Raw genomic sequence first — 16,491 nt, forward strand, 5'->3', positions numbered from 1 at the left:
TGTACAAAAATAAAAAGCCCCATATCCTTACTAAACCTAATGAAATTAGGTATATTGTTAAATATATATAAAAACATTACCAAGTATCATGTACTGGGACACCAACAATATGCTGAGAGGACTTCAGGGGCATTTTTCCTTCTCCATGATGGATTTGGATGCTATATGAGTGAGCTGATCTAGCAGTGGACTACTTGGTGATTCTGTCTAAAACCCTTAAAAAGCACAAAAAGTAGCAAGATGTTGTTTCAGGAAAAGAAGATCTGATTGTGGGGTGAGATTCCACTTGTGAGAAGCAACATCTTTAATTGGCAATGACTACCTTAAATCCAGCACTGACTGACAGTTCCTAGACTTCAAGGATTTGGAAAAAGAACAAAATAAAATTAAATAAACGAACTGGATGGCCTCCTCAAGAGCCATTCTGAACATGTTACCAAGTCAAGGAAGAAAGAAGAAGATGTTGGAGGCAAGCAGCTCAGAGAATGGTGTAGGCTTTGTGAACCATTGGTATGTTTGTAGTCACAGCAGATTTAGATGCAGCTAGGGAAAGGAAGGATAGAGACTGGGAGGGTTTCACTGACACCACCGTTGGACTGAGGCAAAAAGTCAATCCCTGCAGCGTTATGAATTGAGTAAGCAGGTTATCACTTGGAACAGAATGAGTAGACATACTAAAGTCAGGTGTTTTTAAGCTGATAGTCTGAAGACAACTGTTAGTCATTGCCGAACAGCTTGGCTTGGTCTACATTCTTATGTAGCATTACATGGGAAAATGATAAGAACTTTGGTATAATTTCAGCATCTGAATATAGCAATAAAGAATTATAAATTGGTCAATCTCCTGTGATAATCAGAAGTATAACTGATTTGCACAGGAATAGTACAGTAATAATAACATTAATCTAGAAAGGAAAAGACTGTTTGTTTGATAAAACTTTTAATCTTGTAATATTTCTCCAAGGCAACTGACTTACTCTGGCTATAGTGCACTTCAATTTAAAAGCTTGTATCAGAGAGCTAGTATGGTACCCACTGACAAATCTATTTCAATGTTAAATGAAGAAAAGTGAGCTGGGCTGATTCTACCAAAAATTATGGGCAGATCCCCATAAGTTAACATACTTTCTTATTAAAAACTCTACAGTCTAACCTGTCCATCTATTGCTGACCTGAAATCTTTGCTGGCAAAACGTGCAAAGGAAAATGTGCGATTTGTTGCTACCAGTAAAAAGAAATGGAGACACAGTGCTGTTCAGCTGATGTAAAATCACTTTGCTAAATGTTCACAAACCAACCAAGTAGCAATCCAGCTAGGAACCATGAATTCAAGTCAGGGCTTAAAAAGACTTTCTGGAAGTACTTAGCTTTTTTCCAAGCTTTATCGTAACTCCTACCTGATACCATAATATTTTTTGATATGAAAACGGAGTCGTAATAAGGTCAGCATATGGATTAGACCAGTGCTGGGGTTAATTAGGTCTGCATGGTAGAAAGCATTATCTTTTTATCATGTTATCTGGGATGGAAGCTACATACAGCGCACAGTTCAGGGAAACACACACACCAAAAAGCAAACACAACTCTTGCAGAAGCATGAGTTGAGCACTGGGCTCCTTCTTCTTGCCTTCCTCCTCCATGTCTTTGCCTGTCCCATTCTTGCTGGAGCTGCCAGCCCCTCTGCAGCCCACTGTTCCCCGTCCCCCATCGGTGGGCTGGTGACAGGCCTGCACCACGGGGCCTTGCTCAGACCCCTGCTCTCTGCCAAAGATTGTCTACCACTATAAGGATAAAGCATTCTCATGGCAGGGAGGAACTTGTGAGAAACAAATTATCCCTGCTGTCTTGTTGCCAGGGCACCCAGCCATGATCTTGCATCTTTCCCAAATCCCATCATCTCTGCCTCTGCCGGGGAAAAGGCTAGCCCAGAAGGAGCACTGCTGCAGCAGGCACAGCACCACTCACTGTATTTGCTCCTGCAAGCTGCACCCAGGAGGGCAGGGACTTTTGAACATCTTGTCTCTCCCTGCTGCTGTTGAAGAAAGCCCTCTGTGAGACATTCCCAACAGAACAAAGTGTTGGGACAGTGCAAGCCAAGACCTCTAGGTTGGAATGGGAACAAAAAGTGTATGTGGTGCTGAGCAGTGATGAGCAGACTTGCTCTGACATCTTGCCCTAGCAAAACTCAGTCCTGTTGACATACTGAGTCACACCACATTGTGAAAAGGGTAGATGCTGCTGCAACAAAGTAGATCCTGAATGGACTTCATTCTTACTTTGTTCTTTCCAATAAGGTCTGAAAGTAATGCGTTTGTAAGAGATGTGGACGTGGTCCCATGGGGAAACATGAGACACTATGTTCTTTCTAGTCTAATACTTGCTTGCTGTATTTAAATCTGATTACAAGTCAGAGATGGACACCACCTAGATCTAAAGATGACTTTTTGCTGAAGATAAAAAGAATGCATGTAAATTCTCATCTGACTTACAGACAAAGCACTATGAATGTCTGTCACCAGTCAGAATTAGTGGCACACACTCACAGCAACTTCAAGCCTGTATAGGTTAAATTTATATTAGAATGCCTTCAAAATTCTTTTCATACCTCAGAAAATCTAAAGTAGAAAAAAAAAAAAACAAAACTACTCGAATCCACTCGCACTTTTGTTTCTATTTAATCATCTCTCCCTCCCTTAGATCTGTGGGTGGTCACAAATGCATTGTCCAAGCAGCTTGTACATACACTTTCAATAAAAGCCTTGTCAGTAGACCTGCAGGAACTGGTTACCAGTGGAAACTTATGAAAGGGAATGCCCCTCTCCTCGAGCCCACCCCCCACACTGCACCCCGATCAAATTCTTTGTTCCTGTGATGTGTGTACATTCACAGACTGCTCCACCAGGTCCCAAGACTGCAACAGTAATACAAACCTACCCAGCAGCATACAAACCTCCTGCAGGGTGGCCTGAGAAACAGATGTCAGACTCCTAAGCTCTGGGACAGATCCTTATGCTACATTCACACAAGAGTAGCATCCTTCTACAAGAGTAAATCCAACTTAGTCCCAGGGAACTACTGGGTCAGCCTCTGACTTTTCAGTGTGGCTATGAGCATAAGAATCTGGCAAGTGGAGTTGTTTAATGCAGATGTACATGGGTTTTTCCCCTAGGTCCATCCCTAGCCATGTCTTTAAGTCTTTATTCCTTTTACAGCAAGTTTAGAAGGCAACAGTTGACTGTATGAGACTGATTTTATTAACTCTAACAGAGCTGTTGACAAAAGAATGAAGTGGAGATTAAATAAATGTCTCTGCAGTGTGCCTCAGGTCACACGGGAGATTACGATTAGAAGTGAATGTTAAATAAATAAATAAATAAAACTCCCTTCTAAAAATCTAACATTGTTCCAGCATTGTTTGCATGTTAAATGATTGACTAGGTGATTCAGACTGAAATGACACCCAGCAAAATACTAATTTTACAATCAAATTGTTTATGTAGGACCGGATTTGGGGGCATGACATCAAGAGGTCTCATTCACCTGTGAAGAAAACTGAGAACAATGGAATTTAACTATTGTTTCATTTGATCTGTTGAAGAGGGTTTTTTCCATTGTATGAAATCTGTGGATGTATTTTCTAAGAAATTACTAATTAAATAGCACTTTGTTCCATGCATAGCCCCACTCAAATCATAAATTCAAATTTAAATACTCTTATTTCCGTGATGTGAGTTGCATTGAACTCTGTTTCAAGGGATGCATCAGGCCAGTTTATTATGTGCCATCTACTGATAGGTACTTCAGAACATTTCACAAGGGATAGTTTGTAAAATGAGAGAGAAAGAGAGAATAAATAAGTGTTTTGGCCAGGTTTAAAAAGTGCATCCATAGTCAAGTCTGATATGGGGGGGGGGGGAGGGGAATCACATTCCATATACTTGCAGGAAAACATCTTATGTTTTAAGATTGCAATATTTGATATTTTGCAGTACTACAGTCAAGAAAGGTAATTTATAGGACAAACTAACCACAGAAAGAGAGTTGGCATAAAGTTTTCCAAAATTGTCAAGCAGTAAAGTTTTTACCATGTTATTAGAATGTAATTAAATATCCTAGGTAAAAGTTGTGAATCAGTTTTCTGAAATGCAAACTTAAAAAATAAGCAGCAACACTGCCTTCAAATAGGCAAGATAAAATAATGATAGTTTGTGGTATGCACACGAATACATGTACAAGCATGTTAATTACTTCTCTCTCTTAATTTGTTGGGTACAACAGACATTTGAATTAACTACACTCACTATCAGGGAAATAAAATCATTATCTTTGGTACTTACAGTCTTTAAAAACCAGGGCAGGGTCTCGATGAGGCAGAACTTGGGCAATTACAAGTTGCAGAGACTCCAAGGTTCTGTCCATCTCTGCTCTGCTTTTCCAGAAAGCAGCCACAAGCTGCCCTCATGCCTGAGTCAGGCAAGTCCTGTACCAACTTTCCGCAGCTCATTGATGCGCTGGATTCCTGAGGAATCTCCCCACGTCTCCCAATCAGGCATTGCCTCAAACCCCACGACCCTCCGCAGGGTCCACCTCCCCGGACTGCTTATCTTTGCTGTATGCTGAGCTAATTAGCTGCAAAGGCAGGCTGACAGGCGCATTCCTACTCCTTCCTTCTGTTAAACACACCCACCTACAGGCCGGGGAGAGAAGCTAATCACCAGAAAGAAGTTTGTTTCATCGGTTTATTGGCGATGTGCTGAGGCAAAGACCTCTCTGGTTCATACCAAATGAATAAAGAGACTCTCTTGCTCACCCAAACCCTCAAATTATGGAAAAGATTGCAAATATAAGGAAATACTTATGTAAAGCTATACTAAACGTGATAGCCTGAAAGCAGCATGCAGGCTCTTGTTTAAAAACAACAAATTCGATAAAAAGTATGGTGTTTTTTTTTTTTTTCTTCCTGTAACTATGTAACTGGAGAAGAAGGATATTAATGGCAAATAGAAAATTAATCCGATTAGCAAAATTAAACTTGTGATATATTAGGTTAACCCAATTTGAATCTGGTTTCCTGACAAGCAGTTTCCTTACTCCCTATACAATAAATGTATTAAAATACCAGTGAATTAAACTGTTTACATCTAAAAGGACCTGTGGGATATGCAGAGGTCTGAAGAGGCACTCCAATCAAGGCAAACACAGATGCAGTGGCAAAAGCTTGAAGCACGAATGTGAATACATTGCTGTCACACACATTTGTGTAAGAGTCATAAACTGTACAAAATAGTTGCTTTGCTCAGCTTACTTTTATTTCAATTCCAGTAAAGTCTTCTTTTTGATTTGGAAAAAATCCCAAAGTAAGGATGTGTGTTCTTTAATTACTGTACAGTCTTTCCCAAAGAAAGATTATTATTTTTTTTTTTTCTTTTTAAAGATGCAGCAGTGGAAAACTGCTGGGCAACCTTTTATCTCCATCACTTGCAAGTTTCAGTACATACTGTTTCATTTATAGAGTGTGCATTGCACAAGGTGTATCTACTCTTTATCTTCATGTTTTGTTTACAAATTAATGATCTAACATTGTGTTTGTTTACTAAAACATTTAAAACCCATTTTGTTATTACCCGCACATTCCTTGCTAGGTGAATTCGCTAAGATAATCAATAATGCTATTGTCTTAACCTCTGCATTTTCCCAAGTTCACTCTAAGAGAACTCTAAACTTCATCCCATGTGTAAACTTTGTGGCGACCTTTGATGACTTCAGATATTTCAGGAATTCTGCTGCTTTGAAAAAAAAAAAAAAAAAAAAAAAAAAAAAGGCTTAATAAAGATATATTAAGCTGTAACTCCCTCACTTACTCTACTCTCTGAAAAGTCTCGTCTGGCAGAGTAAATGAAAATGATAACTTAGAGCCATCCATTAGAATACCTTTAAAAGAGTTAATGGATGCTTTAAAGGAACATTTTGAAAATAAACAGCATGGATTTCCATCATTCCATCCTTTCTATTCTCATGGAGCACAATCAAACGGGACAGGCTTTGTATATTTTTGGAACCCATTACCAAGACAGACTTAAGGTCATGCACCAGAAAGAACTCACCCACTGTGAAAAGCTCTAAATTAGAAGCCAAAAAGTGTGTGCACATCTTATGCAAAGAGCTTCAACTGAAATCTTATTAAGCAGTCACTGAAACAACCCCTTAACAGATAAGAGTGTAGAAACATAAAAATATGTTTTTTCCCTTTACATTTAAAATGGAAATAAAATTAAATTCAATTAGGCTGCTTTTCTGCCCGTGCTAAAAAGAGCTATTTGCATCAGGAAACAGCCCTACATACCTTGATAACAATCACATTTAAGATTTAATTGGACTTCCTTACTTCTGTCACCAGACCTTCCTGCAGCTTTGATGCTAAAAGAAACACTTATCTATTACATCTCTGCTCCGGCCTGCCATGCTTTTAAGAATGTATACCGCTGCTAGCTAAGACTAGGTTTTTTATTGTAAAAGCAAAAAGACAGAAGTTGAAAACTTTCAAAGCAGAGCATGCTGCAAGACAGGACAGAGGCTGTAATTCTCAATAGACTAAAAGCTGATTTTCAGTTAGGGTAAAGTAGAATATAGATAGTATCAGGTGTGAGTAAAAAATCAACCTCAAATCCAAACTTCCTCATTTCCCCAGCCAAGTAAAAGATTTAAAACGTTGCAAACTATGAGTTGATGACAAACTTTACCATGTCATACGTCTCTAGGAAGGCTCTTCACCTAAATCACAGATACATCAAGATACTTGTTTTTCTAGGTCTTCAGAGACCCAAAATAACATAAAAAAAAACATGGTAATATTTTTTAAAAAGAGAAGTTCAGAATGCTCACCACTTTATGTAAATTGTTAAATGAATTAGATTTATTGGTAACTGCACAGCCAAATTCAAAACCTGAGTGACTGCCAGATCTCTACAGCACTGATTTATTCCTTTTCTCTTATCTATAGATCTTTTCAAGATCTATACAAGACCCTGGAGTGAAAGGAAAAACAAGCAAGAATTGCTTGGTTCAAAGAATGTACATTATCATGTTGTTTGATGATCCTTGTACAGGTTCAAAAGAAATTTTAGAGTGTTAAAAGCTATCAGTTTTTATTTCCTTTTGATTTTTAATTAAATCAAACAAATACCTGTTTGTAACCTGAGGGCAGAATTTCACATTTAAATTTTATGTTGTAGGAACAAAGGAAAATTTTTAAAGAGGAATCCTCTGCACATCAGAAGATTCTTAATCTATACAAAAACAGTAAAATTGACCTAAAACAAGATACTGTTGGAAATACTGTACTTAAATGATCGTACCTAGTACTACTAATTTATTTTAAATCACAGTCGATATTTTTAACTAGGAACACAAAATAAAATCATGCAAACAAAACCAGAGGAACCAGCGTGATGTTTATTAGTTTCCAAAAATACACGGTATTGTTAAGAACTTTTTCCTCCACTGTATAAAAGGATGCTTGGTTATTAGGTAACTGTTTTAGCTGTATGTACTGTGAGTTTTCTCATGTTCGGTGGCAGCTATGATAAATTATCCCCAGAAACTAGCTGCATCCAAGCTTGACTTAATGTTGTGCATATTTTCTCGACGTTGTTTGGTATGAACGTTTGCCTCTCCTTTCTGTAGTCGTCGCCTCAGAGCAGACTTCTGCTGTTTTGTCAGCTGACGTTTTATCTTCCTTTTCACCAGTTCCTACAAATAAATAAACAATTCAGTATCAGAAGTTTTTGAACATCATTTAGTACTAACATTACCATAATGACACTGTATTCTCAGTACTAACATGAACATGTGGTAGTGAACCTGTCGAGAAGACCACCATGCGCTGAGCAGCTGGTGATCCACACCAGGGTTAACTCGAGTTTGCCCAGGCCTGCCCTGTGCTGTGCTGCCCATACTGTGTGGCCCCAGAACCCCCTGTGGGGCTGCACAAATCCCTTGGCCTGGGGCAAACTCAGCCAGCTTCTTGGGACAGAGGAGCCTGCAGGCAGCTTCCGCCTGGTTCCAGTGATTACCACTGCTCTGTGGTCTTGCCTTTATCTAACAGAGCAGAAAGAAGTTATAATAAGAACTTCACCTCTTCTCAACAGCAGAAATTGAGCAAGCAGAGTTGTTTCTTTGTAAGAAAATCATGTAATTATCTCAACTGAGTGAAAGGGGAGAACCTCTGCTACAGACAAGGTCTACAGTATAGCTATGTGGTTTGGAGTCAGGGTCAGGGCTGTAGCATTTGAAGGGGTGTACGATCACCTGTGCTATTTTTTTTTCTTTTAGCATTAGCTCTAATAAAAAGCATCTTAGGTGATATCTTGCAGAGTTTAGGTGCCTTTCATTCAGGAATCATAATGAACCAGTACTTTTCAGTGCAAAACATATGCCTTCAGCAAAAATGATAATGTCCTGTGCTTGCAGATTTGACAAACATCTTGTAAGTAGAAAAAGGACCAAGAGAGTTTGCTCCAGCACAAGGAGAGATCTCCTTGTCCTTATCACAACCCATGAATATTTTTTACGTCATCATGTTTTCTCCCCCTTTTTCCACCTGAGGACAGGGCTAAGAGAAGCATGGAGGAGCTGAGGTACCTGCTGGTGCAAAATTACCCCACAATCTAGTAACATTTCTTTTGCATTTACCCCAATTTCTCTTGCCTTGTTTTTTGTTTATGATACTGTCAGCACATTAAGTAGTAAGTTGGTAGTTAAGTCAGGAACCAGAAAGAATTCTTTTGGCACTGTTTAAAAACTGCTGTGACTAATACAACTAAATTATGCAAATACAAGGTAGTCAATAAATCCAGGTACCCAATCCTGATTTCAGTAAGAATGCTGTAGTAATTACATAGTATTCACCTGAATAGTAGTTTCCTAAGCTTTACCACATGCAGGTTGACTATCAAAAATGTGAATAAAAAGAGTAGTATAAGATCTGTCTTTCTTTCCTCGGAAGCTTAGCAGAACTCAGTATTTAAACAAGAGCATTTTGGAAATTAAATCTGTGAATGCTCTTTAAAAATATTCCAGAAGAAATTCCTGAGGAAAGCTGGTAAGAACTAGTTTAAACTGGGCCACTGATGTTTTTCTTCTGTCAGTAAGACAATTGTCATCCTCTGCTTTTTATAGGCAGAGCTCTGAAAGAAGGCTTCTCTACTTCTCCCACTTCAGTGGACAGATGACTTCCTTCACAGTTCATACAAGGCTCGCTAGAAGAAACTTTGCAATACAAATACCAGATATTTTCACTATGCAAAAATGTAAATTCACAAAATACTACTGCTCAATCACAGCATGCAAGTCTCACTAGTCTCTCCATCATCCTAAGCCTGACTGTAAGCAAAATGAATAAACAAATCTAGCACTTATTATTTAAATTTTTGCATAGTTTGCATTATTTCCTATAATTAAATTGCAGCAGTCCCTACAAAGATTTGTACAAGCACAACAAGACATTTTATTTTGTCTGGAATAGCTTATTGTCTGTAACTCATAAGGCTTTCTTTTTGGCACAGTCACCCAGCTATGACTGCACCTACTGCTATTACTGCTATTGTTTATACATGCCCATACGAATTCCTTCTGTGTGTTTAATCTGGAAACCTGCTTATGTTTTAATGTGTTTCTTCATTGAGAAAGCTATATAAACAACAGAGAAGTGCTAGAAGCAGTAACAGGCATTGGCTCTAAGCAGCTCAGTGGGTCTTACTGCAGTGCCTTTTGTGTTTTTAGTTTTGCAATCACGTTCTGATGTTACAAATAGCTCATCATGCATATCCTTTCTTTAGTTCTAGTATTCAAAAGTTCAAATAAGATTTAACAATGGGCAGAAACATTTCACTTAGCGTAAGAGCATATAAATGGAAAGATTACACAAAGTAAATTGACACAGGATGTTTATGTGGCTGAATCTCTTGAAAGCTGCTTCTGCTTTTATCTTTCTTTTAGAACAGAATATTAGGTACTTAAATGCCATTTGAATATTTTAACAAGTTTGATGTGTCTGCCTACAGAAAAAACGTGTTCGCTAAACAATCAGGAAGGTTTCTACAGTGAGTGACCACTGCTACCACCTACTGGTGTACAGAAATATAATTTCAAATAGGGATCTATAGGCGATTCCAAAAGAAATCCGACACATTTAGGTTAGCAAACTGAAAGGGAAAAAATATGTATCGCATGGATCAGAAGCCAGGCGATTCCTAGCATTTATCCTAGCTCTTCTTTACTTCATTTCATAATTCAAGGCTAATTCTTTTTCTCCTTAATAAGGCACAAGGCCATGTCCTACAGTAAGAACAGGGATGACTAACAAAAGTCTCTCTTTCCTTCACACGAAGTCCTGTAAAAGTCTTACACAACTTGCAAACATGCTGTTCCCTAACACATTTATTTATGCATAAAACTGGCCTTTCTTCCATTTAAAATTTAGACACACTCTTTAAAATGTGATAGAGGTAGCCATACTGGATAGTATACTGAGTAGGGATGAAGAAAGATGTAAAATTCTGCCACAAAGTATTGATTTATGTAATGCTGAAAGTCAAATTCATATTGCCAAAGACACCATGACCACAATGAATTCATATCTATGTTTCAGAAATGTGGTAAGAGATGTGTTAAAAAGACAGATGAAAAAAGGCCAAGTTAAATCTTTACTCACGCATGCAAATTTAAAATACAAAAACATTAATTATGGGCAACAGAATTGATTTCTAGCAACAGAAATGAAATTAAAGTTGCTAATGCCGGAGTAGAGCTTTTGTGAAAGAGCAAAGAACAACACATGAAGTACAGCACTGGATATAATTCACTTGTAAACATGTAGAAAGCATCAGACCTATTTTCTGTGAACATGGAACTACAAACCAAAGATGTACATAGTAGTAATCAATTAAAGACAGTTACTGCTAACTACGTATTTGTAAAAATATCTTCAACAGCTACGTCCTAAGATGGTATCAGAGTAAACTAGACAGTAGCAGTAATAATTACTGGTGGAATGGTTGAACAGCTCCCAACACTGCTGGCTGACGTACTTTTAGTTCTTGTTCTGTGCTCCGCAATATGAACCATACTGTCTTCATTTCTAAAATATGTAAATTAATGTTTTATTCCATTCAGTGAGCATCATGTTTCAGTCATTTTTTTGATATACAATCAAAAGTGCTAGCAGAACATTTGAGTACTACAGAAAGAACATTTACATTTGAAATATTAACACTAGTTTAAAAAACATATTTTATGACAGGAAGGATTATAGTGCAATAGCCACATACATACTACACAAAGTAGTGTAAGAAAAAGAAGCTTCAGAACACTAAAAAGATTAATTCAGATTCTGTACATTGCCTAGGCATAGAATTTCATGAAAAAGGAAAAATTCAAAAAGAAAACAGGGTATATGAACTTTATATATGCATTCAGGTACATGGGGAGCTTGCAAACTAATAGTTTGAATTTTATATAAGAAGGGGTTAGCTTAAAGGTAAGAAGGAATTTCCAAGTGTGTCAGTAAAGGCATTAAAAGCCACATGGTATGACGTTCAGTAAAATATATTTGAATAATATATTCCAAAGAGCTTGTTCTTGCTAATTTCAGCCGAATGAGGGGCAGAGGCTGAGAAAGAGCACTCTAATTATAAACTCACTTGTCAAAGCTACTTAGCAGCAGCAGCGTTTTAATACTAAAATATTCGCTGTAAGGCTGAGCGTTTAGTTAACTCGGTATTCATATTTTCTAAGCAATCTTCCAAAAATAAAAAAATAAAAAAATAATCCTGACATTAGATTTTAATATTTCAAACCTGTACTGTAATCAATGGTATAGTTTATATATAGATATGTCATTTACTCTTGACTTTCTCTTTCATATCCAATATCCTTTCTGACTACTGTGAGTTCATAGCTCAAAAAAGTTTCTTGATAACAAGATCAGCTGCTTAATTACAAGAAAACCTGTATTGGTTTGAATTTTCCATCTTTTAATTTGTATCTTTCCATGGCATTCCTCTCCTGACTTGACACTAAGGTGCAATGCTATTTGGAGAGAACAGTGTGATTGTAGTTGTTAACCTTGATGCTGAGTTGTAAACACTGTCAGGTTCGATAATTTCCCAAAGGCTGAGATCTGATGGAGCCAATTCTCAAAGATTAAAAGATATCAGGTAATTGATGATCTTTGAGGATGTCATCTCCATAGATTCTTATTTCAGCTTCCTTTCTTGCTTCTTTAGGATAGAATTTATGGTTTGTCCTCAGGGGAGGAAGAAAAAACAAAAGAAAACAAACAAACAAAATAAAACTGAAACAGGTGGAACTTGCACCCTTCTTTAAAAAAAAAAAAAAAAAAAGCCTTTGGGGTTACTTGCATCTCCAAAACTCAGTTAGTGAATATTCTGAGGCTTGTGACTTGCGCTTGTATGTGCACTTGAAAGGCTCAAATTTGGGGAGGCAATACACTGGAAGAAGGTGATGTAGAAGTAGAATTTTAACTGTCAGTTATATTGGGTCATCTGATAGCTTTTTATGGTACTCAGGGTAGATACAAGTACCTTCTTATGCTTAATTTGAGCACCTCTCCCTAGCAGGAAGTTGAATATCTCTGTCTAGAACTATTCCGACTTCAGAACAGCACTTTAAAACATGTTCCTGACACAAATCCTTTATCAGAAGTGTCCAAGCATTAGGAGAGATTTGGGCTCACTGAACTGTGATGCAGCAGTACTTTGAAAGAGAAGTTTAATCAAGTTTGAATGCTTGAACAAACACAATATTCTGTGGGATTGGTGTTGTTTTAGTGTGTACCTGAATGCTTTTCCATTGCAAGAAAAACTTCTTAACAATAATGGCGCAATAAACTATTTTATTAACCATAAAACTTGCGTGCCATTTCTAGAAATGCATCTTTTGCCATTGAGAGTGGGAGATGAAAGGACTGCTCAGACTTGCAGCCATCTGAAAAGTATATATATATATATATATATATATTTTTTTTCTCTAAAAAGGGAAAAAAAAGTTAATATTTAACTTCCATATTTCATTTCCTCAGTATTATTTCCTTCAGTGACAGGATCGTATTTTGGAGGAAAAGACCTAGTTAAAGAAGTGCTAGTGGAGTAGAAATTGGGAAGTTCTGCAATTAAGAGCCTTTACCAGGCTCCTGGATAGCTTTGAAAGCATATAAGAAAATCTAAATGGCTACTGTATGGCTTAGAAAAGATCCCATGAACTTGTTTTTTTGCTATTTTCAGAGAGAGTTGCATCTACCTTTTTATCAAATATCTTCATGAATACCAGAAAAAATCCAGGTATCCTTGCCATTAAAATGTCAAAAAAAAAATTGCCTAAAATCAACTAATTAGAGCTTTAAATTATATTTAAAGATTGGGCTTTTCTTAACAAGCTAAAAGCACGTTTACTAAGGCAAAGTAAGGCAAAGTTTTAAATCCTTGGTTTTGTTTGAGAGAAATATTCTGCAAGCCAGCCAACTGTGGAAGTTGTGTGAATTTTGTACTTAATATTTTGCATATGTACAGAAAGCTCCAAATGACCTATTTTTAAATAAAGGACAATGATAACACCCTGTAGGAGGGTCAGACAGATCATTTTGTCAGAAATCACATGTAAAACGAGGGCCAAATTCACTTTAATCGGACCCACCGAGAACAAGTTTCAAGTCAAAGCCTTCAACTCATTTACATCAACAGCCGAGACTTCTAGCAGTCTGACCTGGTAGCTGGGCCAGGTTAAAACAAACAAACAAATGAAAAACTTTCATCTGTTGCTGTTCCAGTCTGTCAAATTACCAAGATAAAATCATTTTACTACTGTGTTCTGAGGTGTATTTTAGTTAGTGAATTACTTCCTAGCCCTCCTCTTAACTGCCTGGTTCCTGTCAGCAAAGTCAGGCCCACCAATTAGCGCAGGCTAATTCTGCTCCTTTTTATATGTGTGCCTCCTTTGTTATGCTGTACATTGTTCACTAGTTGGGATATCTACTGACAATTAGGGAATGAGGCAGACACAAAGACTAATTTGATCACCCGGAGACCTGCCTCCCAAGATCCCTGTGTAGGCAGTGGAGACACAGCAGTACCTCCAGGGCACTCCAGCTGAGGTTTCAGCTCGCCTTCGCCCTCTAGAGAAGCCTCCTTCTTTCCATTAACTACAGGGAAAGACTGGCATCCCCAGGCAAGAGATGGCCCCTCTCAACCACGCTCCCATTTTAATAAGGGAAGTCAGCGACAGAGTTTGACTTTTGAGTTTCAGGGCAAAGGCTGCTCGTCCGCCACGCTGGAAACGGGCCTGGTCCGGCTGCCTGATGGAGCTCATCCCAGCCCAGCTCCCGACCTGGCCCCATAGGCACCTTGTGCCTCCAAAATCAGCAATTCCCTTTGGGCACACTTCTATGTGCTCTCGGGACACTCCTGGCCTCACCAGGAGGACAGAATGAGGGAGGAATGGCAGTGGGGTGAATCTTTCACGTGAATTAAAGTCATTAAGTAAGGTTCTGTTAGGTTAATTGCGGTATTGATCCTCCAAGTCCCTCAATTTGGAGTAGTATATAACTGATACAATTTCAGTTCAATAATTTTTGTTGGTGAAAACATGCATTTTACCTGTATTCAGCTTAGTTTCTTTATGCCTTTTTCCCTAGCCAGTTCACACACTGTCAGTTGTAGACTGGACTGCCTGTAAGTGTTGGGTGTATGGCAGACATCATGGATGATAACCATTGAGACACAAATATTTTAATTGTTGAACATTCAAATTCAAATGTTGGTCAAAATAGTTTTGATACCACTGGAAAAATTGAGAGGGAATCTGGTTCTTGAAAATTTAATCTTTATGAAAACACTTAACGAAACAAAACTGGAATATGGATGAAAGCTTCACAGGTACGTTGTGAGATTTTTAAAACCTGTTACTGGTTCTGCCAACTGTGCACTTTTTTTTTTTTTTTCCGAAACAAGTGCTCATTTTTCTGAATATAATTTATAGGGCTGGCTGAGATGTTTAAAACTCCAGAAAATACGAGTGGAAACACATCACCTTCAAGCACTGTTCGTGACAGTGATCTTACACCACCGTGCACCACAATGGACATTTCTGAACTGCGTACTCCTGAAGAATCTGGTATGGTTGTTAATTGGAAAGAAATTATTAAAGTATACTTTGGGGTAGCTGTGTCTGCAACTCACTGATAGTGCATAGCCTAATGCTAGGCAGACTTAGTGTAGAGATAAAGCATCTTGCAACCATTGATTTTTTTTTTATCATGTATTGGAGGACATTTTCCAGTAGTTCCAGTTATTTTTTTTGGTAGGTGTTATTTTTTTATTCATTCAGTTTTATATCGAACTTCTAAATGCTGAAGTATTGTTTCAGGCAAACCTTGTGTTGAAGCATGGCAATCCTTTAATCAATTGTCAGGGGATACATCTAGATTCAATGACAAAATCTTATGGCAGGGAGTGGTTATGCTGTAGAATTTTGCAAAGATTCTACTTAAGAAAAATGTCAGATTAGGAAGATTTGTGTTAAGATGATCCTTAGCTTTTTTTTTTTCTGTCTTTTGCATATGACTTTGCATATCAGTCGTGTTCCTGAATAACTCAGAATTCTTTAAATTCTGTTTTACTAAGAATTTAGCAAAAGTGAGCATCTAGTGAATCACCAACCAAAATCAAGAATGAATTATCCAATATTCAGAGTAGTAATACTAATGATTTTTATCAGATTAAATAAAAAATCATCAAGGTTTTTTAGGCTTAATTTTTTTAACGTATGCTGTGCCTTGTAGGAGCTAATTGCCTTCTTGCTAATTACCAAACCAATTGCTGAAACACAGTTTTGGATTTAGCTTGTAGAAAGCTTTGGCTGATTGAATCCATTTTTTACTTAGTTATACAGCGATTGGAATGTTTGGATTTTCTGCTTAGTTTGTTTGCCAAATTAGATAAACCTACTGTTTATTTCAGGAGAGATGATGGTGTCACCATTAAATACTCCAGATTCTTCAGGAGAGATACTGGATTGTCATGACATCTCAGATTTGATGAGAGAGGAGGAATCTCCAAAGTCTATATTTGAAATAATGTCCTCCAGAATTCCAGAAGGACGAATAGCTATGCTGGAAGAAGATCTTGATGTGGATAGCATGTCACTCCACTGGAGTCACACAACACCAGATCAGAAGTTGGAGTCAGTCAACGTTGCATCAGGCATCAAGCAGCCATTAAAAACCCCAAAGAAGAAGCCAGAACCTGTAGAGGTCCTGTCGGGCATCAAGCAGCTCATGAAGACCGCCAAGCAGAAGCCAGAGCCTGTAGAGCCTACTGATTTCCTGTCAGGCATCAAGCAGCTCACAAGGACCCCACAGCAAAAATTGGAACCTACTACAGATGAAAATGCCTTACAGAAATTGCCGGAGACTCCAGT

The 16,491-nt window shown here is 37.9% G+C and overlaps 2 pseudogenes; both read right to left on the reverse strand.

The window, feature by feature from the left end:
* Positions 1–4,692, reverse strand: part of LOC119714997 (kinesin-like protein KIF27) — a 55,973-nt pseudogene extending 51,281 nt beyond the window's left edge.
* A 2,739-nt stretch (positions 4,693–7,431) lies between these two features.
* LOC140002852 (serine/threonine-protein kinase RIO2-like) overlaps positions 7,432–16,491 on the reverse strand; it is a 48,776-nt pseudogene continuing 39,716 nt past the window's right edge.

This window comes from Anas platyrhynchos, chromosome 6 (assembly GCF_047663525.1).
Source record: "Anas platyrhynchos isolate ZD024472 breed Pekin duck chromosome 6, IASCAAS_PekinDuck_T2T, whole genome shotgun sequence".
Classification (NCBI taxonomy): Eukaryota; Metazoa; Chordata; class Aves; order Anseriformes; family Anatidae; genus Anas; species Anas platyrhynchos.